Here is a 12,281-nt window from a genome sequence, read left to right on the forward strand (position 1 = left end):
TGAGGGTTGCGATCCCATAGCCGGTCCCGGTCCGGTACGGGCGCGACACTGAGGGTTGCGATCCGTTGCCGGTCACGAAAAAAAAAAAAAACCACAATGAGATATTATATATCTATCAGAATGGCTAAAATAAAAAATTACATCAAATGCTGGTATGGATGCAAAGGCATTAACTCAGACATTTTTGATGGGACCATAAAATAGTCACCACTCTGGAAAATAATTTGGCACTTTCTTATAAAACTAAACATGTACTTACCATATGACCCAGCAGTTGCACTCTTGGGCACTTATCTCAGATAAATGAAAACTATTTTCACACAAAACTTGTATATGAATGTTCATAGCAACTTTATTTATAATAGCCAAAAACTGGAAGCAACCTTAATACCCTTCAACAGGTGAATGATTATACAAACAATGGTGCATCCATACCGTGGAATACTTTGCAGTAATGAAAAAGTAACACACTTTTGATGCACACAGCAACTTGAATGGACCTCAAGAGAATTATGCTGAGAAGGTTGCATACTGTATGATTCCATCATATAACACTGTTGAAATAACAGAATTATAGACACGAAGAACAGATTAGCAGTTTCAAGGAGTTAGTGTTGGGAAGGGAGTTCATGAGGCTGTGTAGCTATAAAGGGATAGCACAAAGGAGCCTTGTGGTAATGGAACTGTCCTGTAACTCAATTGTGATGTTAGTCACACTAATCTACACATAGAATAAAATTGTGTTGAACTATGCAATATGAACACATACACACACAGACATAATAGTACTGAAACCTGAATAAGCTCTGTGGATTGTAGCAATGTCGATTGCCTGGTTTTCACACTGTACCACAGTTATGCAAGAAAATTACCATTGGGGGAAACGGACTGAAGGATACACGGAAGCTCCCTGTACATCTTTTTTGCAACTACCTCTAAATCTATAATTATTCAAAATAAATTTTTTAAAAAGGATGATTCAGAATGAAGTTTAAAATTGCTTGTAAGTCAAAGTTTGGTGATCACTTTTCTTTCAGACTGACATAATAAGACAATGTTTTTGGTAGATGTTTATTTCATCTGTATCACTTTTTAAGAATAATTTGTTGGGCAGCAAACCTAATAGTTTATAATATAAAAATACAGTCTGTGTAAGTATAGAGGCTAAAACATGTATGTCATTATTTCTGCCTGATATATATATATATATTTTTATTTATATATAAGTATAGGTTTTATTTATCTTCATACATAATTAACACTGAATAAACATTTTCTAAGTCAGTGATTCTCAAAATGTAATCTAGGGACCCCAAACCTTTTCAGTGGGTCTGTGAGGTTAAAATTATTTTCATAATAATACTAAAATGTTGGCCTTTTTTGCTCTTCATCCTCTTGAGTATTCAGAGAAATTTTCTAGAGACTACAAGACATGTGCTACTGCAACAGAACAACGAAGAAGCATATGAAAATCTAGCTGTGTACTATTTCACCAAAGTGATTTGCAAAAAGATAAAACAATGCCACTTTTCTCACTGATTTTTTCTGTTTGGGAAATTGTCATATTAAAAAACAAATAGATGTAATGTGTGCTAACATATGATGTGTTTATTATTGTTTTCTAAATAAATATTTTTAAACTTTTTCTAACATAATTTCTAAACCAATAAATATTGATAGATATAATCTCAAAAGCAAAAGGTCCTTAGGTTCTTCAATAACTTTTAAGATTGTAAATAGGTTCTGAAACCAAAAAGTTTGAGAATCACTGCATAGTTGATATACAAAGCCATAGGGAAATTTTCAGAATCAAAACTGGGTTTTTGTTGTTGTTGTTGTTGTTAAACTAGTATTATTCTTGTGCTTTGATATTGCATATATTTGATATTGCATATATTTCATATATAATGAAAATTCAGCCATTATGAAGTAAACAATTACATGAGAATTAATTCAGAGAGAAACATTTATAACAAGATTGCAGCATATGACAGTATGAAGTCGATGCTCACTTTAGAATTTGCTTCATGATAAAGTGAAAAGCAGATTGAAAAAGTGGAACCAAAGTTACCCTTGCTATAGCCAACAGTAGCAGAAACTGCGATCTTTCTTTGTCATTATTTCGAAAAGAGATTACATTAATTAACCAAGCAGCAAGGGATCAACCCTCAAAGTTTAGGGGTTTTTGAAAGAATTTTGATACATCCTTTTATCATCCTAATCACCTTCAGGTTTCTCTGTTTTAGAATTTGGAATAAAAATTAAGAATCGGGGCAGGAAAAATAAATACATTCAGCTGGCATTTATGCTATTCTGCAATAGAAAGTTAGATTTATTAATCTCAGCCTCTGGGTATTTTAAGAGAGTACCTTACAAACATCATAGGACCTGTATATCCAACCCCGGACTAATCTTCAATGTCTGCTCAGCGTGCCCTTCCTCCTGCCGCCCACCACATCAGAATCATATAAGTCCAAAAAAGTATGTGTCTTCTGAACTTGGACTCTAAAGCCTTTTCTCTCTTCTCAGTCCACCTCCTTTAAGGAGATGCCCAAATGCCAGCTTCACTGTGAAGGTTTCACCCAACCCCAAAGCCAGAATAAATAACTCTGTCCACTGCGTTCACCTATTACTTTGCTTGTAGTTCTTAGATGATGTCCCACAGTCTAACCAGTTATGTACATGTTTATTTCTCCATCCACATGAAAGCTTCTTAAAGATAGAAACTATGCCTCTCTAAACCACTACAACCCTTGCACAAGGCCTTGCACAGAACAGATGCTCAATATGAGTATGCCAAATTGGGTTTTTAGAACAGTAATATCAATTAAAAGTTGCTAACTTGAAAGTTAGCACACTTAGGAACAGGATAACCTTTAAATGACAACCTAGAATAAATGTTCAATAAAATGAAATCTTTCAATAAAATAACAATATAAATTCATTAGAGACCATATATTTTCCTTAGCTATGTAATTTGTAGCTGGCTAATGTGTGAACCTGTAAGTGTTACAGATGCCACAGACAGCAACCATTTTATGCTGACATAAAAGTCATAAGAATTCAAAAGAAATCATTAATTAAAGCATATATGAGAGCTTTAGGGTTTAAATTGGGTGTCTCTCAGTTGATATCAAATTCTATTTGTGTACAAATTTAGATTCTTTGAAAAAAACCACAGTGGTATGTTGGACTTGCAGAGGGAGAGAATATATCTAGGGATACAAAGTGGAGTGGGGAAGGGGGATGGGGGATTGGGGATGATTGGGGGGATAATTGGGGGAGCACAGGGTATAATCACAATTTGTGGTAATGGGCATGATGTCAGTATGGATCTGGCCGTCACATCTTAGGCATGAGTGGTGACAGTTTGCTTTGTACCCCAAGAATATTCATAACAAATTTTTTTAAATTTAGATTCTTTGAATAATGGGACTCATGAGAGAAAGATACCATTCTTGAAAGCACAAAAGAATATTACTACCATAATTTACCATTATTACTTAACATGTGTTTGTATATATTATTTATTGTTATAAAATTAACATATTAAATAATTTATGAAATAGGTAAATACTCTACCAGTATATCATACAAGCCATATATATACACACCAATATATATTTTGACACACCCAGTATCACACACATATATATACACATCTGTGTGTGTATATATATATATATATATATATATATATATGTATTATATTATGTGTATATTAAAGATTGCTCCAAGAAGGTTACAAGTGCTTGAAACAAGTATCATACAAGCCATATATATATACACCAATATATATTTTGACACACCAAGTATCACACACATATATATACACATCTGTGTGTATATATATATATATATGTATGTATTATATTATGTGTATATTAAAGATTGCTCCAAGAAGGTTACAAGTGCTTGAAACAATGTGACATCCTGCCCTGTGCTTGCAAAGATGTTGCCATTGCTATCCACTGCCAGAGAGTGGTGAGGTTTGTGGTTTTTCTAATTGCCCTGATAGCTGGGGTGACTCATCCTCGCTCTCCACACTGGGAAGCCCAACTGACTCATAGCACATTTTTTAGATGACTGGCTAGGATTAAAGGCATAATTTTATGTTAACCGAACAGATTAAATCTAACTGACTTCTAGACGGTTAACCTAAAGCCTCACCTCATTAGCCCCACCTAATTCAGCTAACTACCAAGGAGTGGGAAAGTAGGCTGCCTTCAGTGAGTGACACCTAGTGAAAGGGAGCCCCTTGAAGGTGAAGCCTTGCATTCTGAGCACATTGCCTGGCCTGAGATGGGTATGCAATAGTTGTTTATTAAACAGAGGGTAGGCCAATAAGTGTTAGTATCTTGGCTGGTCCAAAGAAGATAGCAATAGTTCAGCTTTAATGAAAGATATGAAGGGAAGTGAAATGTTTAGATTCCATCCACCAATCTCCACAGAGCAGTCCCCTGAGTCCCTCTGTAGGCTCACCTTTACCTCCTGCCAAGTCACTACCTCTGTCTCCAAGAGGACAATGCTAAAAAGTCTGGGGTCAGTGGTCAGGAAACTCATCTTGGAGTGAGCCTGGCTACTAGCTTTCTTTCCTCATGTGCCCTAGTTCCAGGAAGTGAATTTTTACCTTGTTCTTTTAAGATATTCTGAACCCCAAGTCAGCAGTGAGTCTCTTGCATGATCCCATGTTCCACACGCCCAAACTCAGTAATCCTCCAGGCTCCCAGTTCTTCCAAATAGATGCTCAAACATTGCTCCCAGGCACTAGAGTGACCCTGAGACCGATTAACACATTCCCGGATAGTTTTCTCAAAATGTGACAAAGGATGGCTGAGAGATTGGGAGGAAGAGGAGAGACTGATTAATAACCCCACAATCTGCCTCATTCATTCTTTGATATAAATAATTAATGTCTATCATTTTAAAAAATGAGTTTTAAATAATTTTGCAGGAGTTCAAACATTAGAAAGTGCAAAAATTTAAGGTCAAAGTCAAATGTTTGGAAGATTTAAAGACTGAATAAGTACATGCTACATGCCAGGTATTGTGCCAAGTGTGGGTGATACAAATGTGAAAACCTTTCCTGCCATCTGAGGAGCCCAGAGCACAATGAGAGGGGCCCAATATGAAGGCTAATAACTATGAGTTGAAATGATAACTGATTGTGATAAGTATCTGTAATAAAAATTTGACATTTGAAAGGCTGGGGACAAGAAAATGGGTAGATAAAAAATTACTGAGAATAAAGAACAGATGCTTGATGGAAAAAGAAATACAACAGTAGTAAATGTATATTTTATTGTTTGACATTCATGGAGGAGCTGCATGTAGTAGTCTGCATAATCTTCCCAGCAGGTGGAGGTGGCAGAGAGCAAGCCCCAAAGGGCCCCAGTATCCAGAGGTAAATAAGGCCAAGTGAAGTCACACAGTTTGGCAGCACTATTTGGGACAGGATTTCTGTTTATCAATCATCTTACAGTGTTTTGTGTTTCACAGAATTTTAAAGGGAAGTCAACTTGTTTTCCAGATGAAATGGAGAGAAAAGAAATGAAGAAAGGGGGCCCATAGGTAAGAGAAATATACAGCATAGTTTGTGATGTCCTATAAGAATGGGGGTTTCCATAAAGAATAGAACAAAGAAAGACCTTTAAAATATTTATTTTAAAAATAAATAAGAAGAGTAGGCAGTTTTTAGAAGAAAGTTGAAGGACTCATAGAATTGTAAAAATGATTACAATTCCTTTATGTCCATTCTTGTAACAATCATATTTTGAGATGTTTCTTTTCTTAATTGACTAGACTTAAGGAACTTATAATAACATATACACATCTTTTTTTTTTTTTTTTTGGTGGCTGGCCAGTACTAGGGTCCGAACCCAAGACCTCAGTGTTATGAGGCTGTGCTTTAACCAACTGAGCTAACCAGCCATCCCTCACATCCTATTATAATTATTACTTATAAATGCTTTACTATGCTAACAGAATTATGTAATTAAAATCTTGGTCTTTCCAGTCCTTCTGGTTTTTATAGTTCATCAACATTTTAAAAATTCTCTTCATACTTAATCTATATTGCAAAAAATCAGTGAGAAATTTTGATGGAACAAACTCTACATGCCATAAAATATCATTTTAAATGAGAATTTCAAATGTTTACTGTTTACCCAATTTTTTAAATCAACATTATTGTGGTAATAAATACTATTAGGACTAAGATAATAGATAGCATCAATTTATCCCTTAGAAAAATAAAACATCCAAAGGCCAGAAAAGTTTTGTGTGCAGCATTATTATAGTAATATAAAAATCTTCCTTGAAAGAAAGAAAGACCTCAATAATACATTGAATTTTCATAAGGAGAGAACCAACCTATGGTTACTAGAGGTGGGAAAGGGGGAAGGGGCTTAGGGAGAAATTGGTAAGGGACACAAAGAATAATTACCATTTGTAATAATGAACATGCTAATAATATTGATTTGATCATCACATATTTTATGCAAATACTGATAGTCAACTCTGTACCCCATTAATATGTATAATCTATTGTTTCAATTAAGAAATTAATCTTTCTTATAATGTTTTTAATTTGTGCATATTTCATTATGTTTATTTGAGCTATTTTCATGCCATCTTTTGACCCACCTAGTATTATTCACATTTAAAGCACTAAAGCATAAAAATATATTTAATTTGCCTGAAGTCTCTCACTAATAGGATAAACAGGACTGGATTATTGATTTCTCAATCCTGGCACCTTACTTTATAAGGATTTTTTCCTGTGATTAAAACAGAGGAGCTTCAAAGAGAAGCCCCCATGTTGTTCACTGTCCCTAAGTTTTCACTGCTATGGAAAAAAGACAGCCACAGAAATATCTCTCAGCCTACACGCCCTTGCAGCATGACCTTGCCACTCCCACTTCAGAAAGTGGTATGTCTATCTTTGTACCCCACTTAATCTAAGTAGGACCTATGACTGCTTAGACCAATAGAATATGGCAGGAGTGACACAGGGCAAGTGGTGGGTATATACCTTAACTGACTGGCAGTTCCTCTTTTCTGTCTCTTAGAATCCAGCTGCCATCTAAGAAATGCTACTACCCTAAGACCACCGTAGGATAAGAAGGCCAGGCCACATGAAAAGATCCTGGAGGGTGAGATGCCACAAGGAGAGGAAGAAAGAGGCCAAGAAGGAAATGAGGTGCCAGACATGTGAGTGAAGACGTCCTGCGTGACCAGCCCAACTGAGCCTTCAGATAACTTCAGCCCCAGCCACTATCTGCCTGTGCCGCTCGACAAACTCAAGATAAGAACTTCCCAGCTGAGTCCAGTCTGCCAGCAGAACTTTGAGAGATACTAACAATCTGTCATTTTATTCACTAAGTGTCCAGGTAGTTTGAAGCACAATAGTAGATAACTGAAACAACTGCCCTCTCTCACAACAAAACTTCTCTGAAATCTAACATATGGGAACACAATCTTGCCTCTCAACTTTCTCCCTGTATTTTCCTCTGAGTATGAGTGGTGGGTGGTCGGGGGGCTGGGGGGAGGCGGGATTTATATCACACATATTCAGTTAATCTATTAGGAGAAATGTAACAAAGTGTGAAAAATATTTGGAGTTGGCATTCTACACAGTATCTGTTATACTGGATTTGGTTACAACAATATCTTATATTTTTAAAATAATACCTACCATAAATTGAGCACCTGTTTATGTTAGACATTCCTTTGGGAACTTTAAACACACAAATACATTCAATACTCTTGACCACCCTGTACAGTATCATTCTCATTTTTATAGATAAAGAAATTCTAGACGTGAAATAACCTTTACAAGATCACATAATTGTTAGTCACTGGCTGAGCCAACATTTTAAAATGTCTCTTTATAATTCCAAACTCCAAGCTCTGAAACACAATTCACAATACTGTCCTCAAATCTTTCTATTTTACAATGAGCTTCTTAAATGATTTTTTTCAAATGATATAGGCCTAAATAAGATGCTGATATCTTTTTTTAAGAGCAACAGTATGATATGGCAGCTTCAATATAACTTGCCCATGTAGTTTTTTATTTTACATATTTATTTGACTTCATTTTCTTCAGAACTGTCTTAAGAAAGCTATTTCATTTGGATAAAGAGGAATAACTCAGGCATTTTATAACTGATCAAGTTATGAGGACCACTGTCTCATTGGTGGGGAGAGCAGGGACAAGGGGAGAAGCACTGACTTTCATGTTCATTCACTCTAATTCTTTTAACACTTCTGTAAGGAAAGCTTTATACAGCATCTACTTCATAGATTAGAAAACTATATATCAGATAATTTAAAAGATTTGCCAAAGTTGCTCAGAAAGTGGGCAGATCCTACGATAGTGCCCTTCCAGTCATAGTATACCTATAGTCTAGAATTACACAATTAATCTATGTCCTCCTTTATGACTTTGATTCACACGTGGATCGTGATTTTAAAGTTGTCTTTTCTAATTCAATTCCTAATATTGCCCTTGATTCCATCTCTAGTCCAACCTAAGAGCCTCCTCTTAAACCCCAGAGTTTTGCACTAGATTACTTTGTTCAACATTATAATGGTACTCCTGAAATGTTATACACCAGAATCAGAATTTGTAAGGATCAAAAGTTGATAGCAAGCTAACTCTAGGACTCACAATCTGTAAAAATGGAAGTTTGGTGCTGTGAGCCATGCTGTTCTCAATGGAAATATTGATTCCTGTAAATCTTCTCTTTGTGAAAGCAGATTACCTCGATTTGCTTTTGAATGAGATGTATATTACCTTCTAATTTTGTCATTTCTGTTTCCCAACTCTTATTTGAGTTTTCATGTAAATTTGAGTCCCATGTTAAAAAGAAATGTACAATGAAACTGAGAATCTGTTCTGGAACATAATCAATTGTTTTTGTAACATTTTTCACATACTACCCTTTTCAGCAGGAAATGGTAAGAAATGACTTACAAAATTTCAATGACTCTATTACTGCAAAAAATAATAATAATAAAATTAAGAAAACCAAAGTTGAAATTGAAATGAAAACACAGCCTTTCATAAATGGTGACTATTCTTGTCTTTTTTGAATAATTCAAGCTATAGCAAAATATTACAATGCTATTTGGGTGACCAATATTTTGAATAATTGAATTGGCATTAAGCAGTTATTTAAAAGACATCTTCAGAAACTTAAAAAGATTCTTCTAATGTAAAACATCTCACTTTTGAGGGGGGAAAAGATGGTAGAGCTCAGAAAACAAAAATTTATGGCAATGAGATCATTAAGCAGTTATTTAAAAGACATCTTCAGAAACTTAAAAAGATTCTTCTAATGTAAAACACCTCACTTTTGAGGGGGGAAAAGATGGTAGAGCTCAGAAAACAAAAATTTATGGCAATGAGATGAAGCTTCTGCATTCCCCAGGGACCCACATAGTATCTGCCCATGATTCTTCACACATGCCCAAATCCTTTTCCTAAACACTAATACAGAGGGACAAAAGAGGCCTTTTGTTTTCTAGTTTTAATTTCTTGACAAGCCACCATTTCAACTAGTGCTAATATTAGCTGGGAAAAAAACTTCCAGAAACTCATTGGAACTACCCAGTTAGACTTGGGCAACTGATTTATAATTGCAAGGTCATCAATAATAGTTGGAGAAATACTACCAAGTCTTATTTTTGTAGCATTTTATGAAAGAAGAAAATGGAAACAATGATGTTCAAGAAATTCCAGTATTACTATTTAAGTCTGCATGAGAACATCTATTCAAAAGATAACCAGAAGCTAGGACCATGCAGCTGAACAAGTGAGCTGCTTAAGCACTGGCCAGCTTGAAGACATAGTTATACATTATTTAAAAACTGATAATAAGACAATATCAGCTACTGACATAATGTCTACTTGCCCTCTCCCTGGCTCATTTGGAAGCCACTCAAAAGAATGCCTTTCAAATGATATCCAATAATTCTTAGGAAAAATTTTTAGATACAGACAGGCACTCAAGCATCTCGGCAGGAGATATTTGGTTTCCGGCTTCTGTTAGATAACATCTTAGCCTATGATCACAGGCCACAACTTTGCAGACTTCCTCCCAATTGAATCATGAGTGCTGAAAAGAAAACGAGTAAATGTCTAACTCCCTTCTTACTAAGGTAAGGGCTAGACTCTAAAAGATCCCCTACATTCTCAAATATTTTACTCCTCAGTTAAAATCCCCAAGATTATTTCATTCGTATTACCTTCCTCTGGACTTTTCGGTGGATGCGTTCAGGGCAGTCAATTGTGGATCTGAAGGATTTTAGTTTTGTCTTGCAATTTCTCAGTAACTGCAGTTAATAAAGTCCTCACCAGTCTTTTATACTAGCAGAATAATAAAAACTGCATGTTCCCACCTGCAACTAAGCCCAGGGATCAACCATAAATTCCATCCAATGATTGAATGGTACTTGGTATAATTACCATGACATCAATTTGATCTTATCTTGTTTCAACCCTCAGATCATTTTTGTTTTGAGCCATTTTCAGGTAGTGGTGACCTCAAGGTCAGCTTATGAAAAGAGAGTATGCTGTCATTTTCTATGTAATTTTATCAAGACTTACACACAACATCCTGAAATTTGACACTTTCCTATAAACAAGAGCCTAAGAGTATCACATTTAATTAGCTAAGTACCTGATGTTTACATAAAAGAAGAGAGGAGCTATAAATTTCAGATAATAGATATAAAGCATTTCCAGGCTTATGTTACTCTAGTAGGAAACATAAAAATAAAACACATGTCTATTTAGATTTCTCTGAAATTAATGTGTATTTGTATTTAATAAAGATACACAGAAAAGGTATGAGGTGATTCTAAGAAGGACCGAACCTTCTTCAAGAAGGTTCTCAACATCCATGCCTGTTTTTTCTTATTTTACTTTTGTAAAGCTCAGTTTCTACCTGAACAGAAATACAGGTGTTATGGCTTGCCAGCTGTGGTACATTAAACTCCATGCATCCCAATCCAATATCTCCCTAAAACCTACGGAGCTGCTCAGGCTCTGGCTGCGGCCACTTTTCTCCAGCCAGAGATTGTGACCCAGCAAAGTCCCTATCTCTATCTACTCTGCTCAGTGCCACTTCTATGGAAACTGGCTTAGATACAAATTACCAACAGCCTGCCTGGGGAGAGCTTAGAAGATCCACATGATACAAAAAAGCATCTCTTGTTTAACATGAAGAAACTGGCCAAAGAAAGCTAAGTTATTCTGTGATTTATTTCCTGTAACAAATTGATTTGTTTTCATTCTTACACCTTTTCTCCATTATCTCATTCCAATATCCACTCTACCCACTATTCACCCTACCCAGTGGATACCCTACCTTTTCCTATCACCATTATTAATGAATTTCTATCATTTAAATCTCAAAGATTGGCAGTATCTTTTCAATGCGGCAGTTGTGTTTGGTATATCTGGAGTCTTTATAGTTTCAGAGGAAGGAAACCTTTCAAGTCCTTTGGAAAGTTTCCTTTTCCCTCCCTCCCTTTCATTCAGGCATTTCACTCTTCTATTTCCTCCCCTTTGCTTGTCCCTTCTTTCAATCCATCTTTTCTTTCCTTTTTATCTGAATGATTAAGCAGAAATGATGTTTCTTGTGTGTTCGTTTTAAGTTATTTTCATTTGGTTTATGATTTAGTAATGGGTCTTATTTTATTTCACATTCCTATATAAGAATTAGGAATATTAGGAGAGTGATGTGAAAGTTTTTATAGTGTTTTTGTATATTTTTAAAATAATGTTTCAAAATAAATAAGTAATACGAAAGTGTTGTCAAACAGTCCCTTCCACACCTGACCTCTTCCCTTACCCCAGGCCCCTAATTTCTCTCCTCAGGAGTAATATTTCCAGTATCTTACATGTGTTTCTGCATGTACCATATATATATATGCAAATTATACATAAGTCCTCATCCCCATCTAAGTTCTCCTTAAAATGATCAATGGAATACACAAAAGGAAGGAAAGTCTGCACTTGTGCTCATAGTTTAGATGATTTCTTTCTGTTAATATAGTATAATTTATAGTTGTCTGTATTTATTTTTAACAATTTCTTAATGTTTCCAGAAATTTTCTATGTACTCTGGGATTTTGCTGTATAAAATGAAAGCATAAGATAAGCATTGTTTAGTACCTTGCCTTCTTTCTTCTTGTACACCTAACAATGTATCTTGCTAGTTTTTTCCATACCCAAAAGTGCAGATCTGATCCATACATTTTAATAGCAC

General features: G+C 35.3%; 1 protein-coding gene across 1 annotated transcript in view; it reads right to left on the reverse strand.

Annotated features, from left to right (window-relative positions):
• CGA (glycoprotein hormones, alpha polypeptide) overlaps positions 1–10,366 on the reverse strand; it is a 16,905-nt gene extending 6,539 nt beyond the window's left edge. The window contains exon 1 of the mRNA XM_008576376.1: positions 10,255–10,366. The gene's annotated coding sequence lies outside the window, so the exon portion shown is untranslated. The remainder of the gene's footprint in view (positions 1–10,254) is intronic.
• Between the last annotated feature and the right edge of the window lie 1,915 nt (positions 10,367–12,281).

Source organism: Galeopterus variegatus, unplaced genomic scaffold (assembly GCF_000696425.1).
Source record: "Galeopterus variegatus unplaced genomic scaffold, G_variegatus-3.0.2 Scaffold1342, whole genome shotgun sequence".
NCBI lineage: Eukaryota > Metazoa > Chordata > Mammalia > Dermoptera > Cynocephalidae > Galeopterus > Galeopterus variegatus.